Here is an 18,214-nt window from a genome sequence, read left to right as displayed (position 1 = left end):
CAGTGACCGTGAGATTACTGGTACAGACAGATCATTCAGTGACTATGGGATTACTGGTACAGACAGATCATACAGTGACCGTGCGATTACTGGTACAGACAGATCATAGAGTGAACATGAGATTACTGATACAGACAGATCATACAGTGACCGTGAGATTACTGGTACACTGAGATCATACAGTGACCGTGACATTACTGGTACAGACAGATCATACAGTGACCATGAGATTACTGGTACAGTCAGATCATGATATTACTGGCACAGACAGATCATACAGTGACCGTGAGATTACTGGTACAGTCAGATCATACAGTGCCCGTGATATTACTAGCACAGACAGATCATACAGTGACCGTGAGATTACTGGTACAGACAGATCATACAGTGACCGTGAGATTACTGGTACAGACAGATCATACAGTGACCGTGAGATTACTGGTACAGACAGATCATACAGTGACCGTGAGATTACTGGTACAGACAGATCATACAGTGACCGTGAGATTACTGGTACAGACAGATCATACAGTGACCGTGAGATTACTGGTACACTCAGATCATACAGAGACCGTGAGATTACTGGTACAAACAGATCATACAGTGACCGTGAGATTACTGGTACAGACAGATCATACAGTGACCGTGAGATTACTGGTACACACAGATCATACAGTGACCGTGAGATTACTGGTACAGACAGATCATACAGAGACCGTGAGATTACTGGTACAGACAGATCATACAGTGACGGTGAGATTACTAGTACACTCAGATCATACAGAGACCGTGAGATTACTGGTACACTCAGATCATACAGTGACCGTGATATTACTGGTGCAGACAGATCATACATGACCGTGAGATTACTAGTACAGGCAGATGATACCGTGACCGTGAGATTACTGGCATAGGCAGATCATACAGTGCCTATGAGATTACTGCTACACTCAGATCATACAGTGACCGTGATATTACTGGTACAGACAGATGATACATGACCGTGAGATTACTAGTACAGGCAGATGATACCGTGACCGTGTGATTACTGGTACACACAGATCATACAGTGACCATGAGATTACTGGCACTGACAGATCGTACAGTGACCGTGATATTACTGGCACAGACAGATGATACCGTGACCGTGAGATTACTGGCATATACAGATCATACAGTGCCTATGAGATTACTGCGACACTCAGATCATACAGTGACCATGAGATTACTGGTACACTCAGATCATACAGTGACCTTGAGATTACTGGTACTTCCAGATCATACAGAGACCGTGAGATTACTGGTACAGTCAGATCATACAGTGCCTGTGATATTACTAGCACAGACAGATCATACGGTGACCGTGAGATTACTGGTACAGACAGATCATACAGTGACCGTGAGATTACTGGTACAGACAGATCATACAGTGACCGTGAGATTACTGGTACAGACAGATCATACAGTGACCGTGATATTACTGGTACAGACAGATGATACCGTGACCGTGAGATTACTGGCATATACAGATCATACAGTGCCTATGAGATTACTGCGACACTCAGATCATACAGTGACCATGAGATTACTGGTACACTCAGATCATACAGTGACCGTGAGATTACTGGTACAGACAGATCATACAGTGACCGTGAGATTACTGGTACAGACAGATCATACAGTGACCATGAGATTATTGGTACACTCAGATCATACAGAGACCGTGAGATTACTGGTACACTCAGATCATACAGTGACCGTGAGATTACTGGTACAGACAGATCATACAGTGACCGTGAGATTACTGGTGTACACAGATCATACAGTGAACGTGAGATTACTGTGACAGTCAGATGATGATATTACTGGCACAGACAGATCATACAGTGACCGTGAGATTACTGGTACAGACAGATCATACAGTGACTGTGAGATTACTGTGACAGTCAGATGATGATATTACTGGCACAGACAGATCATACAGTGACCGTGAGATTACTGGTACAGACAGATCATGCAGTGACCGTGAGATTACTGGTACAGACAGATCATACAGTGACCGTCAGATTACTGGTACAGACAGATTATACAGTGACCGTGAGATTACTGGTACAGACAGATCATACAGTGACCGTGAGATTACTGGTACAGACAGATCATACAGTGACCGTGAGATTACTGGTACAGACAGATCATACAGTGACCGTCAGATTACTGGTACAGACAGATTATACAGTGACCGTGAGATTACTGGTACAGACAGATCATACAGTGACCGTGAGATTACTGGTACAGACAGATCATACAGTGACCATGAGATTACTGGTACACTCAGATCATACAGAGACCGTGAGATTACTGGTACAGACAGATCATACAGTGACCGTGAGATTACTGGTACACTGAGATCATACAGTGACCGTGACATTACTGGTACAGACAGATCATACAGTGACCTTGAGATTACTGGTACTTCCAGATCATACAGAGACCGTGAGATTACTGGTACAGTCAGATCATGATATTACTGGCACAGACAGACCATACAGTGACCGTGAGATTACTGGTACAGTCAGATCATACAGTGCCTGTGATATTACAAGCACAGACAGATCATACGGTGACCGTGAGATTACTGGTACAGACAGATCATACCGTGACCGTGAGATTACTGGTACAGACAGATCATACAGTGACCGTGAGATTACTGGTACAGACAGATCATAGAGTGAACATGAGATTACTGATACAGACAGATCATACAGTGACCGTGATATTACTAGCACAGACAGATCATACAGTGACCGTGAGATTACTGGTACAGTCAGATCATACAGTGCCTGTGATATTACTAACACAGACAGATCATACAGTGACCGTGAGATTACTGGTACAGTCAGATCATACAGTGCCTGTGATATTACTAACACAGACAGATCATACGGTGACCGTGAGATTACTGGTACAGACAGATCATACAGTGACCGTGAGATTACTGTTACAGACAGATCATACAGTGACCGTGAGATTACTGGTACAGACAGATCATACAGTGACCGTGAGATTACTGGTACAGACAGATCATACAGTGACCGTGAGATTACTGGTACACACAGATCATACAGTGACCGTGAGATTACTGGTACAGACAGATCATACAGAGACCGTGAGATTACTGGTACAGACAGATCATACAGTGACCGTGAGATTACTGGTACACTCAGATCATACAGAGACCGTGAGATTACTGGTACACTCAGATCATACAGTGACCGTGATATTACTGGTACAGACAGATCATACATGACCGTGAGACTACTGGTACAGGCAGATGATACCGTGACCGTGAGATTACTGGCATAGGCAGATCATACAGTGCCTATGAGATTACTGCTACACTCAGATCATACAGTGACCGTGATATTACTGGTACAGACAGATCATACATGACCGTGAGACTACTGGTACAGGCAGATTATACCGTGACCGTGAGATTACTGGCATAGACAGATCATACAGTGACCGTGAGATTACTGGCACTGACAGATTATGCAGTGACCGTGAGATTACTGGTACGGACAGATTATACAGCGACAGTGAGAGTATTGGTACAGACAGATCATACAGTGACCGTGAGATTACTGGTACAGACAGATCATACAGTGACCATGGGATTACTGGTACAGACAGATGATACAGTGACCGTGAGATTACTGGTACAGACAGATCATACAGTGACCATGGGATTACTGGTACAGACAGATCATACAGTGACCGTGAGATTACTGGTACAGACAGATCATTCAGTGACTATGGGATTACTGGTACAGACAGATGATACAGTGACCGTGAGATTACTGATACTTCCAGATCATACAGAGACCGTGAGATTACTGGTACACTCAGATCATACAGAGACCGTGAGATTACTGGTACAGACAGATCATACAGTGACCGTGAGATTACTGGTACAGACAGATCATACATGACCGTGAGATTACTAGTACAGGCAGATGATACCGTGACCGTGAGATTACTGGCATAGGCAGATCATACAGTGCCTATGAGATTACTGCTACACTCAGATCATACAGTGACCGTGATATTACTGGCACAGACAGATCATACAGTGACCGTGAGATTACTGGTATACACAGATCATACAGTGAACGTGAGATTACTGATACAGACAGATTATACAGAGACAGTGAGAGTACTGGTACAGACAGATCATACAGTGACCGTGAGATTACTGACACTGACAGATCATACAGTGACCGTGCGATTACTGGCACTGACAGATTATACAGAGGCAGTGAGAGTACTGCTACAGACAGATCATACAGTGACCGTAAGATTACTGGTACAGACAGATCATACAGTGACTGTGAGATTACTGTGACAGTCAGATGATGATATTACTGGCACAGACAGATCATACAGTGACCATGAGATTACTGGTACAGACAGATCATACAGTGACCGTCAGATTACTGGTACAGACAGATTATACAGTGACCGTGAGATTACTGGTACAGACAGATCATACAGTGACCGTGAGATTACTGGTACAGACAGATCATACAGTGACCGTGAGATTACTGGTACAGACAGATCATACAGTGACCGTGAGATTACTGGTACAGACAGATTATACAGTGGCCGTGAGATTACTGGTACACTGAGATCATACAGTGACCGTGACATTACTGGTACAGACAGATCATACAGTGACCTTGAGATTACTGGTACTTCCAGATCATACAGAGACCGTGAGATTACTGGTACAGTCAGATCATACAGTGCCTGTGATATTACTAGCACAGACAGATCATACGGTGACCGTGAGATTACTGGTACAGACAGATCATACAGTGACCGTGAGATTACTGGTACAGACAGATCATACATTGACCGTGAGATTACTGGTACAGACAGATCATACAGTGACCGTGATATTACTGGTACAGACAGATGATACCGTGACCGTGAGATTACTGGTACAGACAGATCATACAGTGCCTATGAGATTACTGCTACACTCAGATCATACAGTGACCATGAGATTACTGGTACACTCAGATCATACAGTGACCGTCAGATTACTGGTACAGACAGATCATACAGTGACCGTGAGATTACTGGTACAGACAGATCATACAGTGACCATGAGATTACTGGTACTTACAGGTCACACAGAGACCGTGAGATTACTGATACAGTCAGATCATGATATTACTGGTACAGACAGATCATACAGTGACCATGAGATTACTGGTACACTCAGATCATACAGTGACCGTGAGATTACTGGTACAGACAGATCATACAGTGACCGTGAGATTACTGGTACAGACAGATCATACAGTGACCATGAGATTACTGGTACACTCAGATCATACAGAGACCGTGAGATTACTGGTACAGTCAGATCATACAGTGCCCGTGATATTACTAGCACAGACAGATCATACAGTGACTGTGAGATTACTGGTACACTCAGATCATACAGTGACCGTGAGATTACTGGTACAGACAGATCATACAGTGACCGTGAGATTACTGGTACAGACAGATCATGCAGTGACCGTGAGATTACTGGTACACTCAGATCATACAGAGACCGTGAGATTACTGGTACACTCAGATCATACAGAGACCGTGAGATTACTGGTACAAACAGATCATACAGTGACCGTGAGATTACTGGTACACTCAGATCATACAGTGACTGTGAGATTACTGGTACACTCAGATCATACAGTGACCGTGATATTACTGGTACACTCAGATCATACAGAGACCGTGATATTACTGGTACAGACAGATCATACATGACAGTGAGATTACTGGTACAGGCAGATGATACCGTGACCGTGAGATTACTGGCATAGACAGATCATACAGTGCCTATGAGATTACTGCTACACTCAGATCATGCAGTGACCGTTAGATTACTGGTACAGACAGATCATACAGTGACCATGAGATTACTGGCACTGACAGACCATACAGTGACCGTGAGATTACTGGCACAGACAGATCATACAGTGACCGTGAGATTACTGGTATGCACAGATCATACAGTGACCGTGATATTACTGGCACAGACAGATCAGACAGTGACCGTGAGATTACTGGTACAGACAGATCATACAGTGACCGTGAGATTACTGGTATGCACAGATCATACTGTGAACGTGAGATTAGTGGTACAGACTGATCATACAGTGACCGTCAGATTACTGGTACAGTCAGATCATGATATTACTGGCACAGACAGATCACACAGAGACCGTGAGATTACTGGTACAGACAGATCATACAGTGACCGTGAGATTACTGGTACAGACAGATCATACAGTGACTGTGAGATTACTGGTGCAGACAGATCATACAGTGACCATGAGATTACTGGTACAGACAGATCATACAGTGACCGTCAGATTACTGGTACAGTCAGATCATGATATTACTGGTACAGACAGATCATACATGACCGTGAGATTACTGGTACAGGCAGATGATACGGTGACGGTGAGATTACTGGCATAGACCGAGCATACAGTGCCTATGAGATTACTGGTACACACAGATCATACAGTGACCATGAGATTACTGGCACTGACAGATCATACAGTGACCGTGAGATTACTGGCACTGACAGATTATACAGTGACCGTGATATTACTGGCACAGACAGATCATACAGTGACCGTGAGATTACTGGTATACACATATCATACAGTGAACGTGAGATTACTGGTACAGACAGATTATACAGAGACAGTGAGAGTACTGGTACAGACAGATCATACAGTGACCGTGATATTACTGGCACAGACAGATCATACAGTGACCGTGAGATTACTGGTATACACATATCATACAGTGAACGTGAGATTACTGGTACAGACAGATTATACAGAGACAGTGAGAGTACTGGTACAGACAGATCATACAGTGACCGTGAGATTACTAGTACAGACAGATCATAGAGTGACCGTGAGATTACTGGTACAGACAGATCATAGAGTGACCATGGGATTACTGGTACAGACAGATCATACAGTGACCGTGAGATTACTGGTACAGACAGATCATACAGTGACTATGGGATTACTGGTACAGATAGATCATACAGTGACTGTGAGCTTACTGGTACAGACAGATCATACATTGACCGTGTGATTACTGGTACAGACAGATCATACAGTGACCGTGAGATTACTGGTACAGACAGATCATACAGTGAACATGAGATTACTGATACAGACAGATCATGGAGTGAACATGAGATTACTGATACAGACAGATCATACAGTGACCGTGACATTACTGGTACAGACAGATGATACAGTGACCATGAGATTACTGATACTTCCAGATCATACAGAGACCGTGAGATTACTGGTACAGTCAGATCATGATATTACTGCCACAGACAGATCATACAGTGACTGTGAGATTACTGGTACAGTCAGATCATACAGTGCCCGTGATATTACTAGCACAGACAGATCATACAGTGACCGTGACATGACTGGTACAGACAGATCATACAGTGACCGTGAGATTACTGGTACAGACAGATTATACAGTGACCATGATATTACTGGCACAGACAGATCATACAGTGACTGTGAGATTACTGGTACAGACAGATGATACAGTGACCGTGAGATTACTGGTACAGACAGATCATGCAGTGACCATGAGATTACTGGTACAAACAGATCATACAGTGACCTTGAGATTACTGGTACAGACAGATCATACATGACTGTGAGATTACTGGCACAGACAGATCATACAATCACTGCGAGATTACTGGTACAGACAGATCATACAATGACCGTGAGATTACTGAAACAGACAGATCATAATGTTACAGTGAGATTACTAGTACAGACATATCATGAAGTGAACGTGACATTATTGGTACAGATAGATCATACAGTGACTGTGAGATTACTGGTACAGACAGATCATACAGTGACCGTGAGATTACTGGTACAGACAGATCATACATTGACCGTGAGATTACTAGTACCGACAGATCATACAGAGACCGTGAGATTACTGGTACAGTCAGTTCATACAGTGATCGTGATATTACTGGCACAGACAGATCATACAGTGACCGTGAGATTACTGGTACAGACAGATCATACAGTGACGGTGATATTACTGGCACAGACAAATCATACAGTGACCGTGAGATTACTGGTACAGACAGATCATACACTGACTGTGAGATTACTGGAACACTCAGATCATACAGTGACCGTGAGATTACTAGTAGAGACAGATCATACAGTGACCGTGAGATTACTGGTACAGACAGATCATACAGTGATCGTGAGATTACTGGTACAGTCAGATCATACCGTGAACGTGAGATTACTGGTACAGACAGATCATACAGTGACCGTGAGATTACTGGTACAGACAGATCATACAGTGACCGTGAGATTACTGGTACAGACAGATCATACAGAGACCGTGAGATTACTGGTACAGACAGATCATACAGTGACCATGAGATTACTGGTACTTACAGATTATACAGAGACCGTGAGATTACTGGTACAGACAGATCATACAGTGACCATGATATTACTGGTACAGACAGATCATACATGACCGTGAGATTACTGGTACAGGCAGATGATACCGTGACGGTGAGATTACTGGCATAGACCGAGCATACAGTGCCTATGAGATTACTGGTACACACAGATCATACAGTGACCATGAGATTACTGGCACTGACAGATCATACAGTGACCGTGAGATTACTGGCACTGACAGATTATACAGTGACCGTGATATTACTGGCACAGACAGATCATACAGTGACCGTGAGATTACTGGTATACACAGATCATACAGTGAACGTGAGATTACTGGTACAGACAGATTATACAGAGACAGTGAGATTACTGGTACAGACAGATCATACAGTGACCATGAGAATACTGGTACAGACAGATCATACATTGACCGTGTGATTACTGGTACAGACAGATCATACAGTGAACATGAGATTACTGATACAGACAGATCATGGAGTGAACATGAGATTACTGATACAGACAGATCATACAGAGACCGTGAGATTACTGGTACAGTCAGATCATGATATTACTGGCACAGACAGATCATACAGTGACTGTGAGATTACTAGCACAGACAGATCATACAGTGACCGTGACATGACTGGTACAGACAGATCATACAGTGACCGTGAGATTACTGGTACAGACAGATCATACAGTGCCCGTGATATTACTAGCACAGACAGATCATACAGTGACTGTGAGATTACTGGTACAGTCAGATCATACAGTGCCCGTGATATTACTAGCACAGACAGATCATACAGTGACCGTGACATGACTGGTACAGACAGATCATACAGTGACTGTGAGATTACTGGTACAGACAGATCATACAGAGACCTTGAGATTACTGGTACAAACAGATCATACAGTGACTGTGAGATTACTGGCACAGACAGATCATAGAGTGACTGTGCGATTACTGGTACAGACAGATGATACAGTGACCGTGAGATTACTGGTACAGACAGATCATACAGTGACCATGAGATTACTGGTACAGACAGATCATACATGACTGTGAGATTACTGGCACAGACAGATCATACAATGACCGTGAGATTACTGAAACAGACAGATCATAATGTTACAGTGAGATTACTAGTACAGACATATCATGAAGTGAACGTGACATTATTGGTACAGATAGATCATACAGAGACCGTGAGATTACTGGTACAGACAGATCATACAGTGACCGTGAGATTACTGGTACAGACAGATCATACAGTGACCGTGAGATTACTGGTACAGACAGATCATACAGTGACCGTGAGATTACTGGTACACTGAGATCATACCGTGACCGTGATATTACTGGTGCAGACAGATCATACAGTGACCGTGAGATTACTGGTACAGACAGATCCTACAGTGACCATGAGATTACTGGTACAGACAGATCATACAGTGACTGTGAGATTACTGGTACAGACAGATCATACAGTGACCGTGAGATTACTGGCACAGACAGATCATACAGTGACTGTGAGATTACTGGTACAGACAGATCATACAGTGACCGTGAGATTACTGGTACAGTCAGATCATACAGTGCCCATGATATTACTAGCACAGACAGATCATACAGTAACCATGAGATTACTGTTACAGACAGATCATACAGTGACCGTGAGATTACTGGTACAGACAGATTATACAGTGACCGTGAGATTACTGGCACAGATAGACCATGCTTTACCTAAAGCCATGAGACTTCAGGAGATCCGGAGTGAATATTGAGGACTCCCAGGACCAATCCTTCCCGACTGTATACCACTGTGCCACCACTCCTGGTGGGTCTGTCCTGCCGGTGGGACAGGAAATGTCCAGGGATGGTGATGGAGGAGTTTGGGACAGTGGCTGAAATGTAGGATTCTGTGAGTATGAGTCTGTCAGGCTGTTGCTTTACTTGTCTGTGGAACAGCTCTCCCAATATTGGCACAAGTCCCCAGATGTTCATGAGGAGGACTTTGCAGGGTCGACTGGGCTGGGTGTGCCATTGTCATGTCTGTAGCCGGTACCGATGTCAATGCTGGGTGGTCCAAGCGGTTTTATCTGGGGTATTTATGGCAATACTAAAGGAATATGTCTCCACAGGTTGAGATATGGCACTTGCTGTTAGCCTTTGTTTTTATAATTCACTGCGGATGTTCTAACATATCAAAACAAGTATTCAAAAAAACAACGAACATGTAATTCATAACAATCTTACAATCCCTGACTCGTATCTCAGTCTCTGGAATTCCATTAATTCTCTCAGCTTTTCTCACAGACTGACTGTCGCTTTGCTAACAAGGCTTGTTAAAGTCTGCACCTTTAATATTTGGTCAAGCAGGCCCAAGGCCTCTTTCTTCCATTTTAAAATCTAACCGGGTCTACCCAAGGCATATTACACTGGTTTATAAGCACGATTATTCAAGAATTGGTGAACATTGACTAACAGTTACCTAATACCAACCTAAACCTACAACTAATAATGTTTATTTCATTTCGTCCATGTTATCTAGTGGGAATGTGAAATGGGGATTTCTCAGGATTCTTACACTGGGACAGACAGATACTCACTGGAGGACTTATCAGGAACAGTTGTAAGCGTGTAGCTCTCATCTCCTTACGCTGCTCAAAGCTCGAAGTCCAAGTCCCTCTGAGCTTTTGGGTGTTGTTCCATTTATCGACCCCGCCCATAAAACTGGCCCCGCCGCCAGATCGGGATAATGAGCCTGGCGAGTTTCCGCTGATTGTGCCCGTTTGAGGAAGCTCTTCAAATTGAACTAATTTTTAGGGGCACAGACACTAGTAGGCACGTTTTAACAGTTTTTAAATATTAAAATATATTTAATTTACGAAGAAACCGACAAGTGTACACCAATGAAACTAGTAAATGGTTCAGTACAGTTTTAAAGTCATTCTTGGTCATTTGAAAGCAGACTACTCACAGGTGGAGGATTAGACACTCTTAATAAAATGCTTATTTTTTGTGACCATAGAATGATACAGAACAAAAGGAGGCCATTCGGCCCATCTTTGGTAGAGCTCTCCTATTAATCCCAGTCCCCTGCTCTTTCCCCACGGCCTTGTCATTTTTTCCCTTGAACTATTTATCCAATACTCTTTGGATTGTTACTATTGAATCTGCTTCCACTGCCCTTTCAGGCAGCGCGTTCCAGATCACAACAACTCGCTGTGTAAAAAATGTTTCCTCATGTCGCCTCTGGTTCTTTGGCCAATCACCTTCAATCTGTGTCCTCTGGTTACCAACCCTTCTGCCATTCGAAACAGTTTCTCCTTATTTACTCGATCAAAAACATTCATGATTTTGAACACGTCTGTCAAATCTCCTCTTAACCTTCTCTGCTCTGAGGAGAACAACCCCAGTTTCTCCAGTCTCTCCACGTGACTGAAGTCCCTCATCCCAGGTACCATTGTACTAAATTTCTTCCACACCCTGTCCAAGGCCTTGACATCCTTCCTAAAGTGCGGTGCCCAGAATTGAACACAATCCTCCAGCTGAGGCCTAACCAGTGATTTATAAAGGTTTAGCATAACCTCCTTGCTTTTGTACTCTATTCCTGTATTAATAAAGCCAAGGATCCCATATTATTTTAACAGCCTTCTCAACTTGTCCTGCCACTTTCAAAGATTTATGTACATACCCCCCCAGGGGTCTCTTTGTTCCTGCACACCCTTAAAATTGTACCATTGAGATCATATTGCCTCTCCTCATTCTTCCTTCCAAAATATCACTAAACACTTCTCTGCATTAAATTTTGTCGATCATTTGTCTGACCATTTCACCAGCCTGTCTATGTCCTTCTGAAGTCTGTTACTATCCTCCTCATTATTTACAACATTTACAAGTTTCATATCGTCTGAAAACTTTGACGTTTCTACTTTGAGGAACACACACACACACATCTACCCATATACACCCAGTCCCACAGAGAGACTTTCCTCAGTTAGTAATCTGGTAAGGAGTATGGAATGTGTTCAACCCCCAGGTATTTTAACCCCAGTTTGTGGTGCATTAAACTGGGAACAGTATTTAGTTGTACATTGAGGCTCCAGTTCCAGCTTTTGTTCATTTTAGTATTTATATCCCCACAGAATCCCACAGTGCGGAGGCGGGTGTAATGTTTGATATTTTCAGAAGCTGTGACCTCCCTCCCTGGAAGTCCCGGCGTTTTCTGCTGTTGTCAGATCCTCGTTTCCTCCCCTCAGGGCGGCTCTTTTCTCGAATTGAGAAACAAAAAAATCAGTCAGAAAGGGGGATCTCGGTGAGAACATCTCTCCCCGATCCCCGGCCAGTCTCTCCCCCCCGATCCCCGGCCAGTCTCTCCCCGATCCCCGGCCAGTCTCTCCCCCCGATCCCCGGCCAGTCTCTCCCCGATCCCCGGCCAGTCTCCCCCCGATCCCCAGCCAGTCTCTCCCCAATCCCCGGCCAGTCTCTCCCCCCGATCCCCGGCCAGTCTCTCCCCCCGATCCCCGGCCAGTCTCTCCCCCCGATCCCCGGCCAGTCTCTCCCCCCGATCCCCGGCCAGTCTCTCCCCCCGATCCCCGGCCAGTCTCTCCCCCCGATCTCCGGCCAGTCTCCCCCGATCCCCGGCCAGTCTCTCCCCCCGATCCCCGGCCAGTCTCTCCCCCCAATCCCCGGCCAGTCTCCCCCCGATCCCCGGCCAGTCTCTCCCCCCGATCCCCGGCCAGTCTCTCCCCCCGATCCCCGGCCAGTCTCCCCCCGATCCCCGGCCAGTCTCTACCCGATCCCCGGCCAGTCTCTCCCCCCGATCCACGGCCAGTCTCTCCCCGATCCCCGGCCAGTCTCTCCCCCGATCCCCGGCCAGTCTCTCCCCCCGATCCCCGGCCAATCTCTCCCCCCCCGATCCCCGGCCAGTCTCTCTCTAATCCCGGGTGAATCTTTCTAATTCTCTTCTTTTTCTCCCAGTCTCTGTGACCCTGGATGTGGAAACAGCGCATCCACAGCTCGAGGTGTCTGAGGACCTGAAGAGTGTGAGATGGACCGCGACCGAGAGGAATCTCCTTGACACCGGGAAGAGGTTTACAGGCAAGCCCTGTGTGCTGGCATCGGAGGGATTCACATCGGGGAGACATTACTGGGAGGTGGAGGTGGCGGGGAATCGGGTCTGGAGTCTGGGAGTAGCCGCAGAGTCTGTGGACAGGAAGGGAGCGGTCACACTGAGCCCGGAGACTGGATTCTGGACCATCGGGCAGTTTAATGATGGGTTTAATGTAAACTCCTCCCCTCGACCCCATCTCCTCGCCGGTCCGATCCCCGGGAAGGTGGGAGTTTCTCTCAGTTATGAGTCCGGGACAGTTTCATTTTACAGCGCGGACACCAAGTCCCATCTCCACACCTTCACTGGGAATAAGTTCACGGGGAAACTTTATCCTTTCTTTGGGACTTGGGATGTGAAAAAGTGGCTGAGAATCTGCTCCGGCTCCGATCCGGGTCTGTAAAATGGGCGGGGCCTCGGGCCGGCCCGCATCATCCATGACGTCACAGTGACTTGACCCCCCACGCCATTCGGGTCAGGAGCAGGGGTCAGGGGTCAGGAGTTAGAAAATGTAATTTCCAAATTACACATTGTAAAATCCCAATGAGACTGTAAATACAACCAATAAAAATATAAAATGTCAGAAGAAGAAAGAAAGACATGCATTTCTATAGCGCCTTTCACGACCACAGGGCTTCCCAAAGCGCTTTACAGCCAATGAAGTACTTTTTGGAGTGTAGTCACTGTTGTAATGTGGGAAACGCGGCAGCCAATCTGCGCACAGCAAGCTCCCATAGACAGCAATGTGATAATGACCAGATAATCTGTTTTTTGTTAAGCTAATTGAGGGATAAATATTGGCCAAGGCACCGGGGAAAACTCAAACACAAAAGCAAAATACTGCGGATGCTGGAAATCTGAAATAAACAGAGAAAATGCTGGAAATACTCAGCAGGTCAGGCAGCATCTGTGGAGAGAGAAACAGAGTTAACGTTTCAGGTCGATGACCCTTCCTCAGAACTCTTCTCTGAAATAGTGCCTTGGGATCTTTTACATCCACCTGAGAGAGCAGACAGGGCCGCGGTTTAAGGTCTCATCGAAAAGACACGTCCGACAGTGCGGCGCTCGCTCAGTACTGCACTGGAGTGTCAGCCTAGATTGTTGTGCTCATGTCTCTGGATTGGGACTTGAACCCACAACTTTCTGACTCAGGAAGCGAGAGTGCCACCAACTGAGCCACTGGCTGACACTGTAATAAAAACAAAAACTAAAATAAAAAGTAAAACCGACAGCAACTCCATCCCTGCCCTTTCTCATCACTGCCCCACTCCTTTATATTAAAAAGCAGGTATAAGTTGTGCTCTCAAAATGAGGACGTTCCTCAGTTCATCAGCACCATTAGTGATGAGAAACACACAAACTATCTCTCTTCAAGATGACGGGGAGTTTGCAAATCTCCGGTTTAACGGGCTGAATGTTTACTTTTACTGCGGTGCGGGCTGTAAAACGGGCGGCCGATCCGCTAACGCTTGTTGTGGTAAAAGTGAAAATTCGCCCCAGAGTGTTTGACGTTCCCCTGCAGTTGATTGTAGTGCCACTTTCAGCCAGGAGATGGTGATGGCGAGCTGTACAAAGCGCTGTAAAGTTTTACAGTGCAGTATCACCACCTGCTGGTGGAAACCGGTACTGAGGGAATATCAAAAACTGCAAATGCTGAAACACTCGGCGGATCAGACAATTCAGGCAGGACCTTCCTTCAGAACTGAAAGACGATGGGATCAGAAAAAGAATGGAAAATAAACACGAGCGTAGAATTCCCTGTTCCGTGCTCCTGGCACACACCGAGTCCCTGTCAGGAAAATCCGCATCCCGGTCTGTCCAATGTTCAAAAAAGCACAGGTTAGGATTGTGGAATTTCCCAATATGGGCTCTTGCTGTGTGTCAGGAGAGCGGAATTCCAAAATCTGGGCCTGTATTCCGAGTACAGAGAGGAGATTAATCAGTTAAAAAATCTCTGAAGTGGTTGCTGAAGACATGAAATTTATTTCCAGAGGGTGCCTGGGAGATACTTTGGTCAAAAGTGAATGGAAACTAGTTACTGGATTATCCTAGGCAGCGCCCTAGGTATGTGTCAGACCGTTACTTCACCTCTTGGTCCTGGATTTGAATCAAACAACAACAACAAATTGCATTTATATAGCACCTTAAACATAGTAAAATGACCCAAGGCGCTTCACAGGAATGTTATCAAACCAAATCTGATACTGAGCTTGGTCAAAGAGGTAGGTTTAATGTAATGTCCATGTAATGTAATTAGCGCCACAGTCACTCAGAGGAATGCCAGGGTTCGATGAACAGACTGTGACTATCTTCTTGTTCAGTATTACTTCTTTGTACTGGATGTTTAATGCATAATAAACCTGTTTTGCTGATACACAATATATCTGTACCCAGAGTGCTTTGTGTAGTCATGGAGAAATTATTCTAAAGAACTTTTAAAAGCGACATCACCCCTCAGTCTTCTCTTATCTAGAGAAAAGAGCCTCAGCCTGGGTGTTCTCCAGTGACTCCTCCCGCTGGACGTGGCCATCAGGTGAGGACACAACTGAGCTCAGCTCGGCTGTTCCCGAGACTGGAGTTAGTGCCTTCAGGAGAAGAAGCGAGGAAATTGAGGATTGAGGGACTTCTACAAAGAAAGCCACATTATAAAAAGGCGATTGGCTGTGCTGGTGCTCAGCTCACTGTGCCACGGTGCTCGCTGCACTCCACACATGGTGATCTCCCAGTCTGAGCTGTGCTGCCCTATAAGCTGCAGTGAAATCTCTTTTACAGCCCTCAGTGCATTGAGAAATATTGTGGTTTTCAACTTATTTTTTTCATGAGTAAGCTCTGTCACTGTAGTGTGGCAAATTTAGTTGTCCCCTTTCCCCCCGCCCCTCCAGTGCCACACATCTGTTCCCAGCTGATGGGGCTCACTGGCAAACTGTTCCTCCCGGATATAAAACACAAAGTGCCGGCAGTGCATGGCAGACCAGTCAGTATCTGTAAAGAGAAAAGAGCCGATTGATGGTTTGAATGTGAATCTTTTCATCAGAACTCGTGATGAGGCGTTATACACCTGAAACACCTTTTCCAATTCAGGTTTATTGTATTAGTAGATTCTGTTTTTTATATTATTGTTCACACCATGTCTCTGCTAATACGGAAATGTAACCTGCTTCGAGCAGATACAGAAGAAGAGAGCACCTTTGTTTCATTTCTTTACCTCCCTGTCTGTGCTGGGACGTGTCTTGGCTCTGATGTGAGCACCCTGCTTCTGCTGGGATGCTGATTGCCTCTGCTGTGTGATTCATGCATCTGCTGGAATACACCCTGGTTCTGCTGGGAAACTCCATGCCGCTGTGTGATTGATGCTCCATTCCTCTCTTCTTTACCTGCCTCTGTTGGCCTGAGTAAGATCCGGATCTCAATGTGTGGCCAACAACAGTGCCCGTGAACTTTCTTCCACTACATCCACGGGTATCTTGCTCCTGACAGACCAGTAAGCAGCGCCTGAACTTCCTGCTTTACAGTTTTTGTCTGACAACATTTTTATTACTTTCGTTCACTTTGTTTGTATTGTTAGATTAATGAATGTAATAAGCATGGCGAGACTGCTCTAAAACCACGTGATCGCTGGTTGGATGCAAATTCATTACGAACAAAAAAAAATCAATGAACGAATTCTGGGGATAAAATTGGTTTTGGGCGGTAGTTCAAAATGTCCAGCTAAGTCCAGAATGAGGTGTGAACTGCAGGAATAAACACAGGAAATGCTGGAAATCCTCAGCAGGTCAGGCAGCATGTGTAGGGAGAGAAACCGAGTTTCAGGTCGATGAGCCTTGGTCAGAACTGCAGGAAGCCGGTGAGCTCGCTGCCTGTAATGTGGCTCCACAGCCGGAAGGTGGCGCTCCATGGCCGTGTCTCCGGTGGATTCCCGCGGTCCGGCTCACTCGAGCTGCTTTCCCACCGCGGCCATTGGCCACACTTCCCCAAGGCCCGCCAGCTTCACTCGCTCTCAGAAGGAACCGCATGAAGGTTCCGTCAATGACCAATTCCGGAGTCTGTTCCGCGACCCGTCTGCGTGCGATTCACAGGCTGAAATAGAAGAGCCCGTGTCCAGTGACAATGACCTTGTCATTGGCCCGAGAGCCTGTCACTCAGTGAGGGGGCGGGTCTCTCCCGGGGGAAGTGGATTGGCCGGAGAGCCTATCACTCAGCGAGGGGGGCGGGTCTCTCCCGGGGGAAGCGGATTGGCCGGAGAGCCTGTCACTCAGTGAGGGGGCGGGTCTCTCCCGGGGGAAGTGGATTGGCCGGAGAGCCTGTCACTCAGTGAGGGGGCGGGTCTCTCCCGGGGGAAGTGGATTGGCCGGAGAGCCTGTCACTCAGTGAGGGGGCGGGTCTCTCCCGGGGAAGTGGATTGGCCGGAGAGGCTGTCACTCAGTGAGAGGGCGGGTCTCTCCCAGGGGAAGTGGATTGGCCGGAGAGCCTGTCACTCAGTGAGGGGGCAGGTCTCTCCCGGGGGAAGTGGATTGGCCG

The 18,214-nt window shown here is 45.8% G+C and overlaps 1 pseudogene across 1 annotated transcript in view; it reads left to right on the top strand.

Moving 5' to 3' along the window:
* Nucleotides 1-16,075, top strand: part of LOC147096364 (zinc-binding protein A33-like) — a 57,228-nt pseudogene extending 41,153 nt beyond the window's left edge. Inside the window, exon 6 of the transcript XR_015074899.1 lies at nt 13,567-16,075. The product of XR_015074899.1 is annotated as a zinc-binding protein A33-like (transcript). The remainder of the gene's footprint in view (nt 1-13,566) is intronic.
* The last annotated feature ends 2,139 nt before the right edge of the window (nt 16,076-18,214 follow it).

Source organism: Somniosus microcephalus, unplaced genomic scaffold, assembly GCF_052327205.1.
Source record: "Somniosus microcephalus isolate GS21.2 unplaced genomic scaffold, FLI_Smic_1.0 unresolved_chr1, whole genome shotgun sequence".
Classification (NCBI taxonomy): domain Eukaryota; kingdom Metazoa; phylum Chordata; class Chondrichthyes; order Squaliformes; family Somniosidae; genus Somniosus; species Somniosus microcephalus.
Note: the sequence above shows the minus strand (reverse complement) of the source record. Positions and strands in the feature narration are given on the sequence as shown.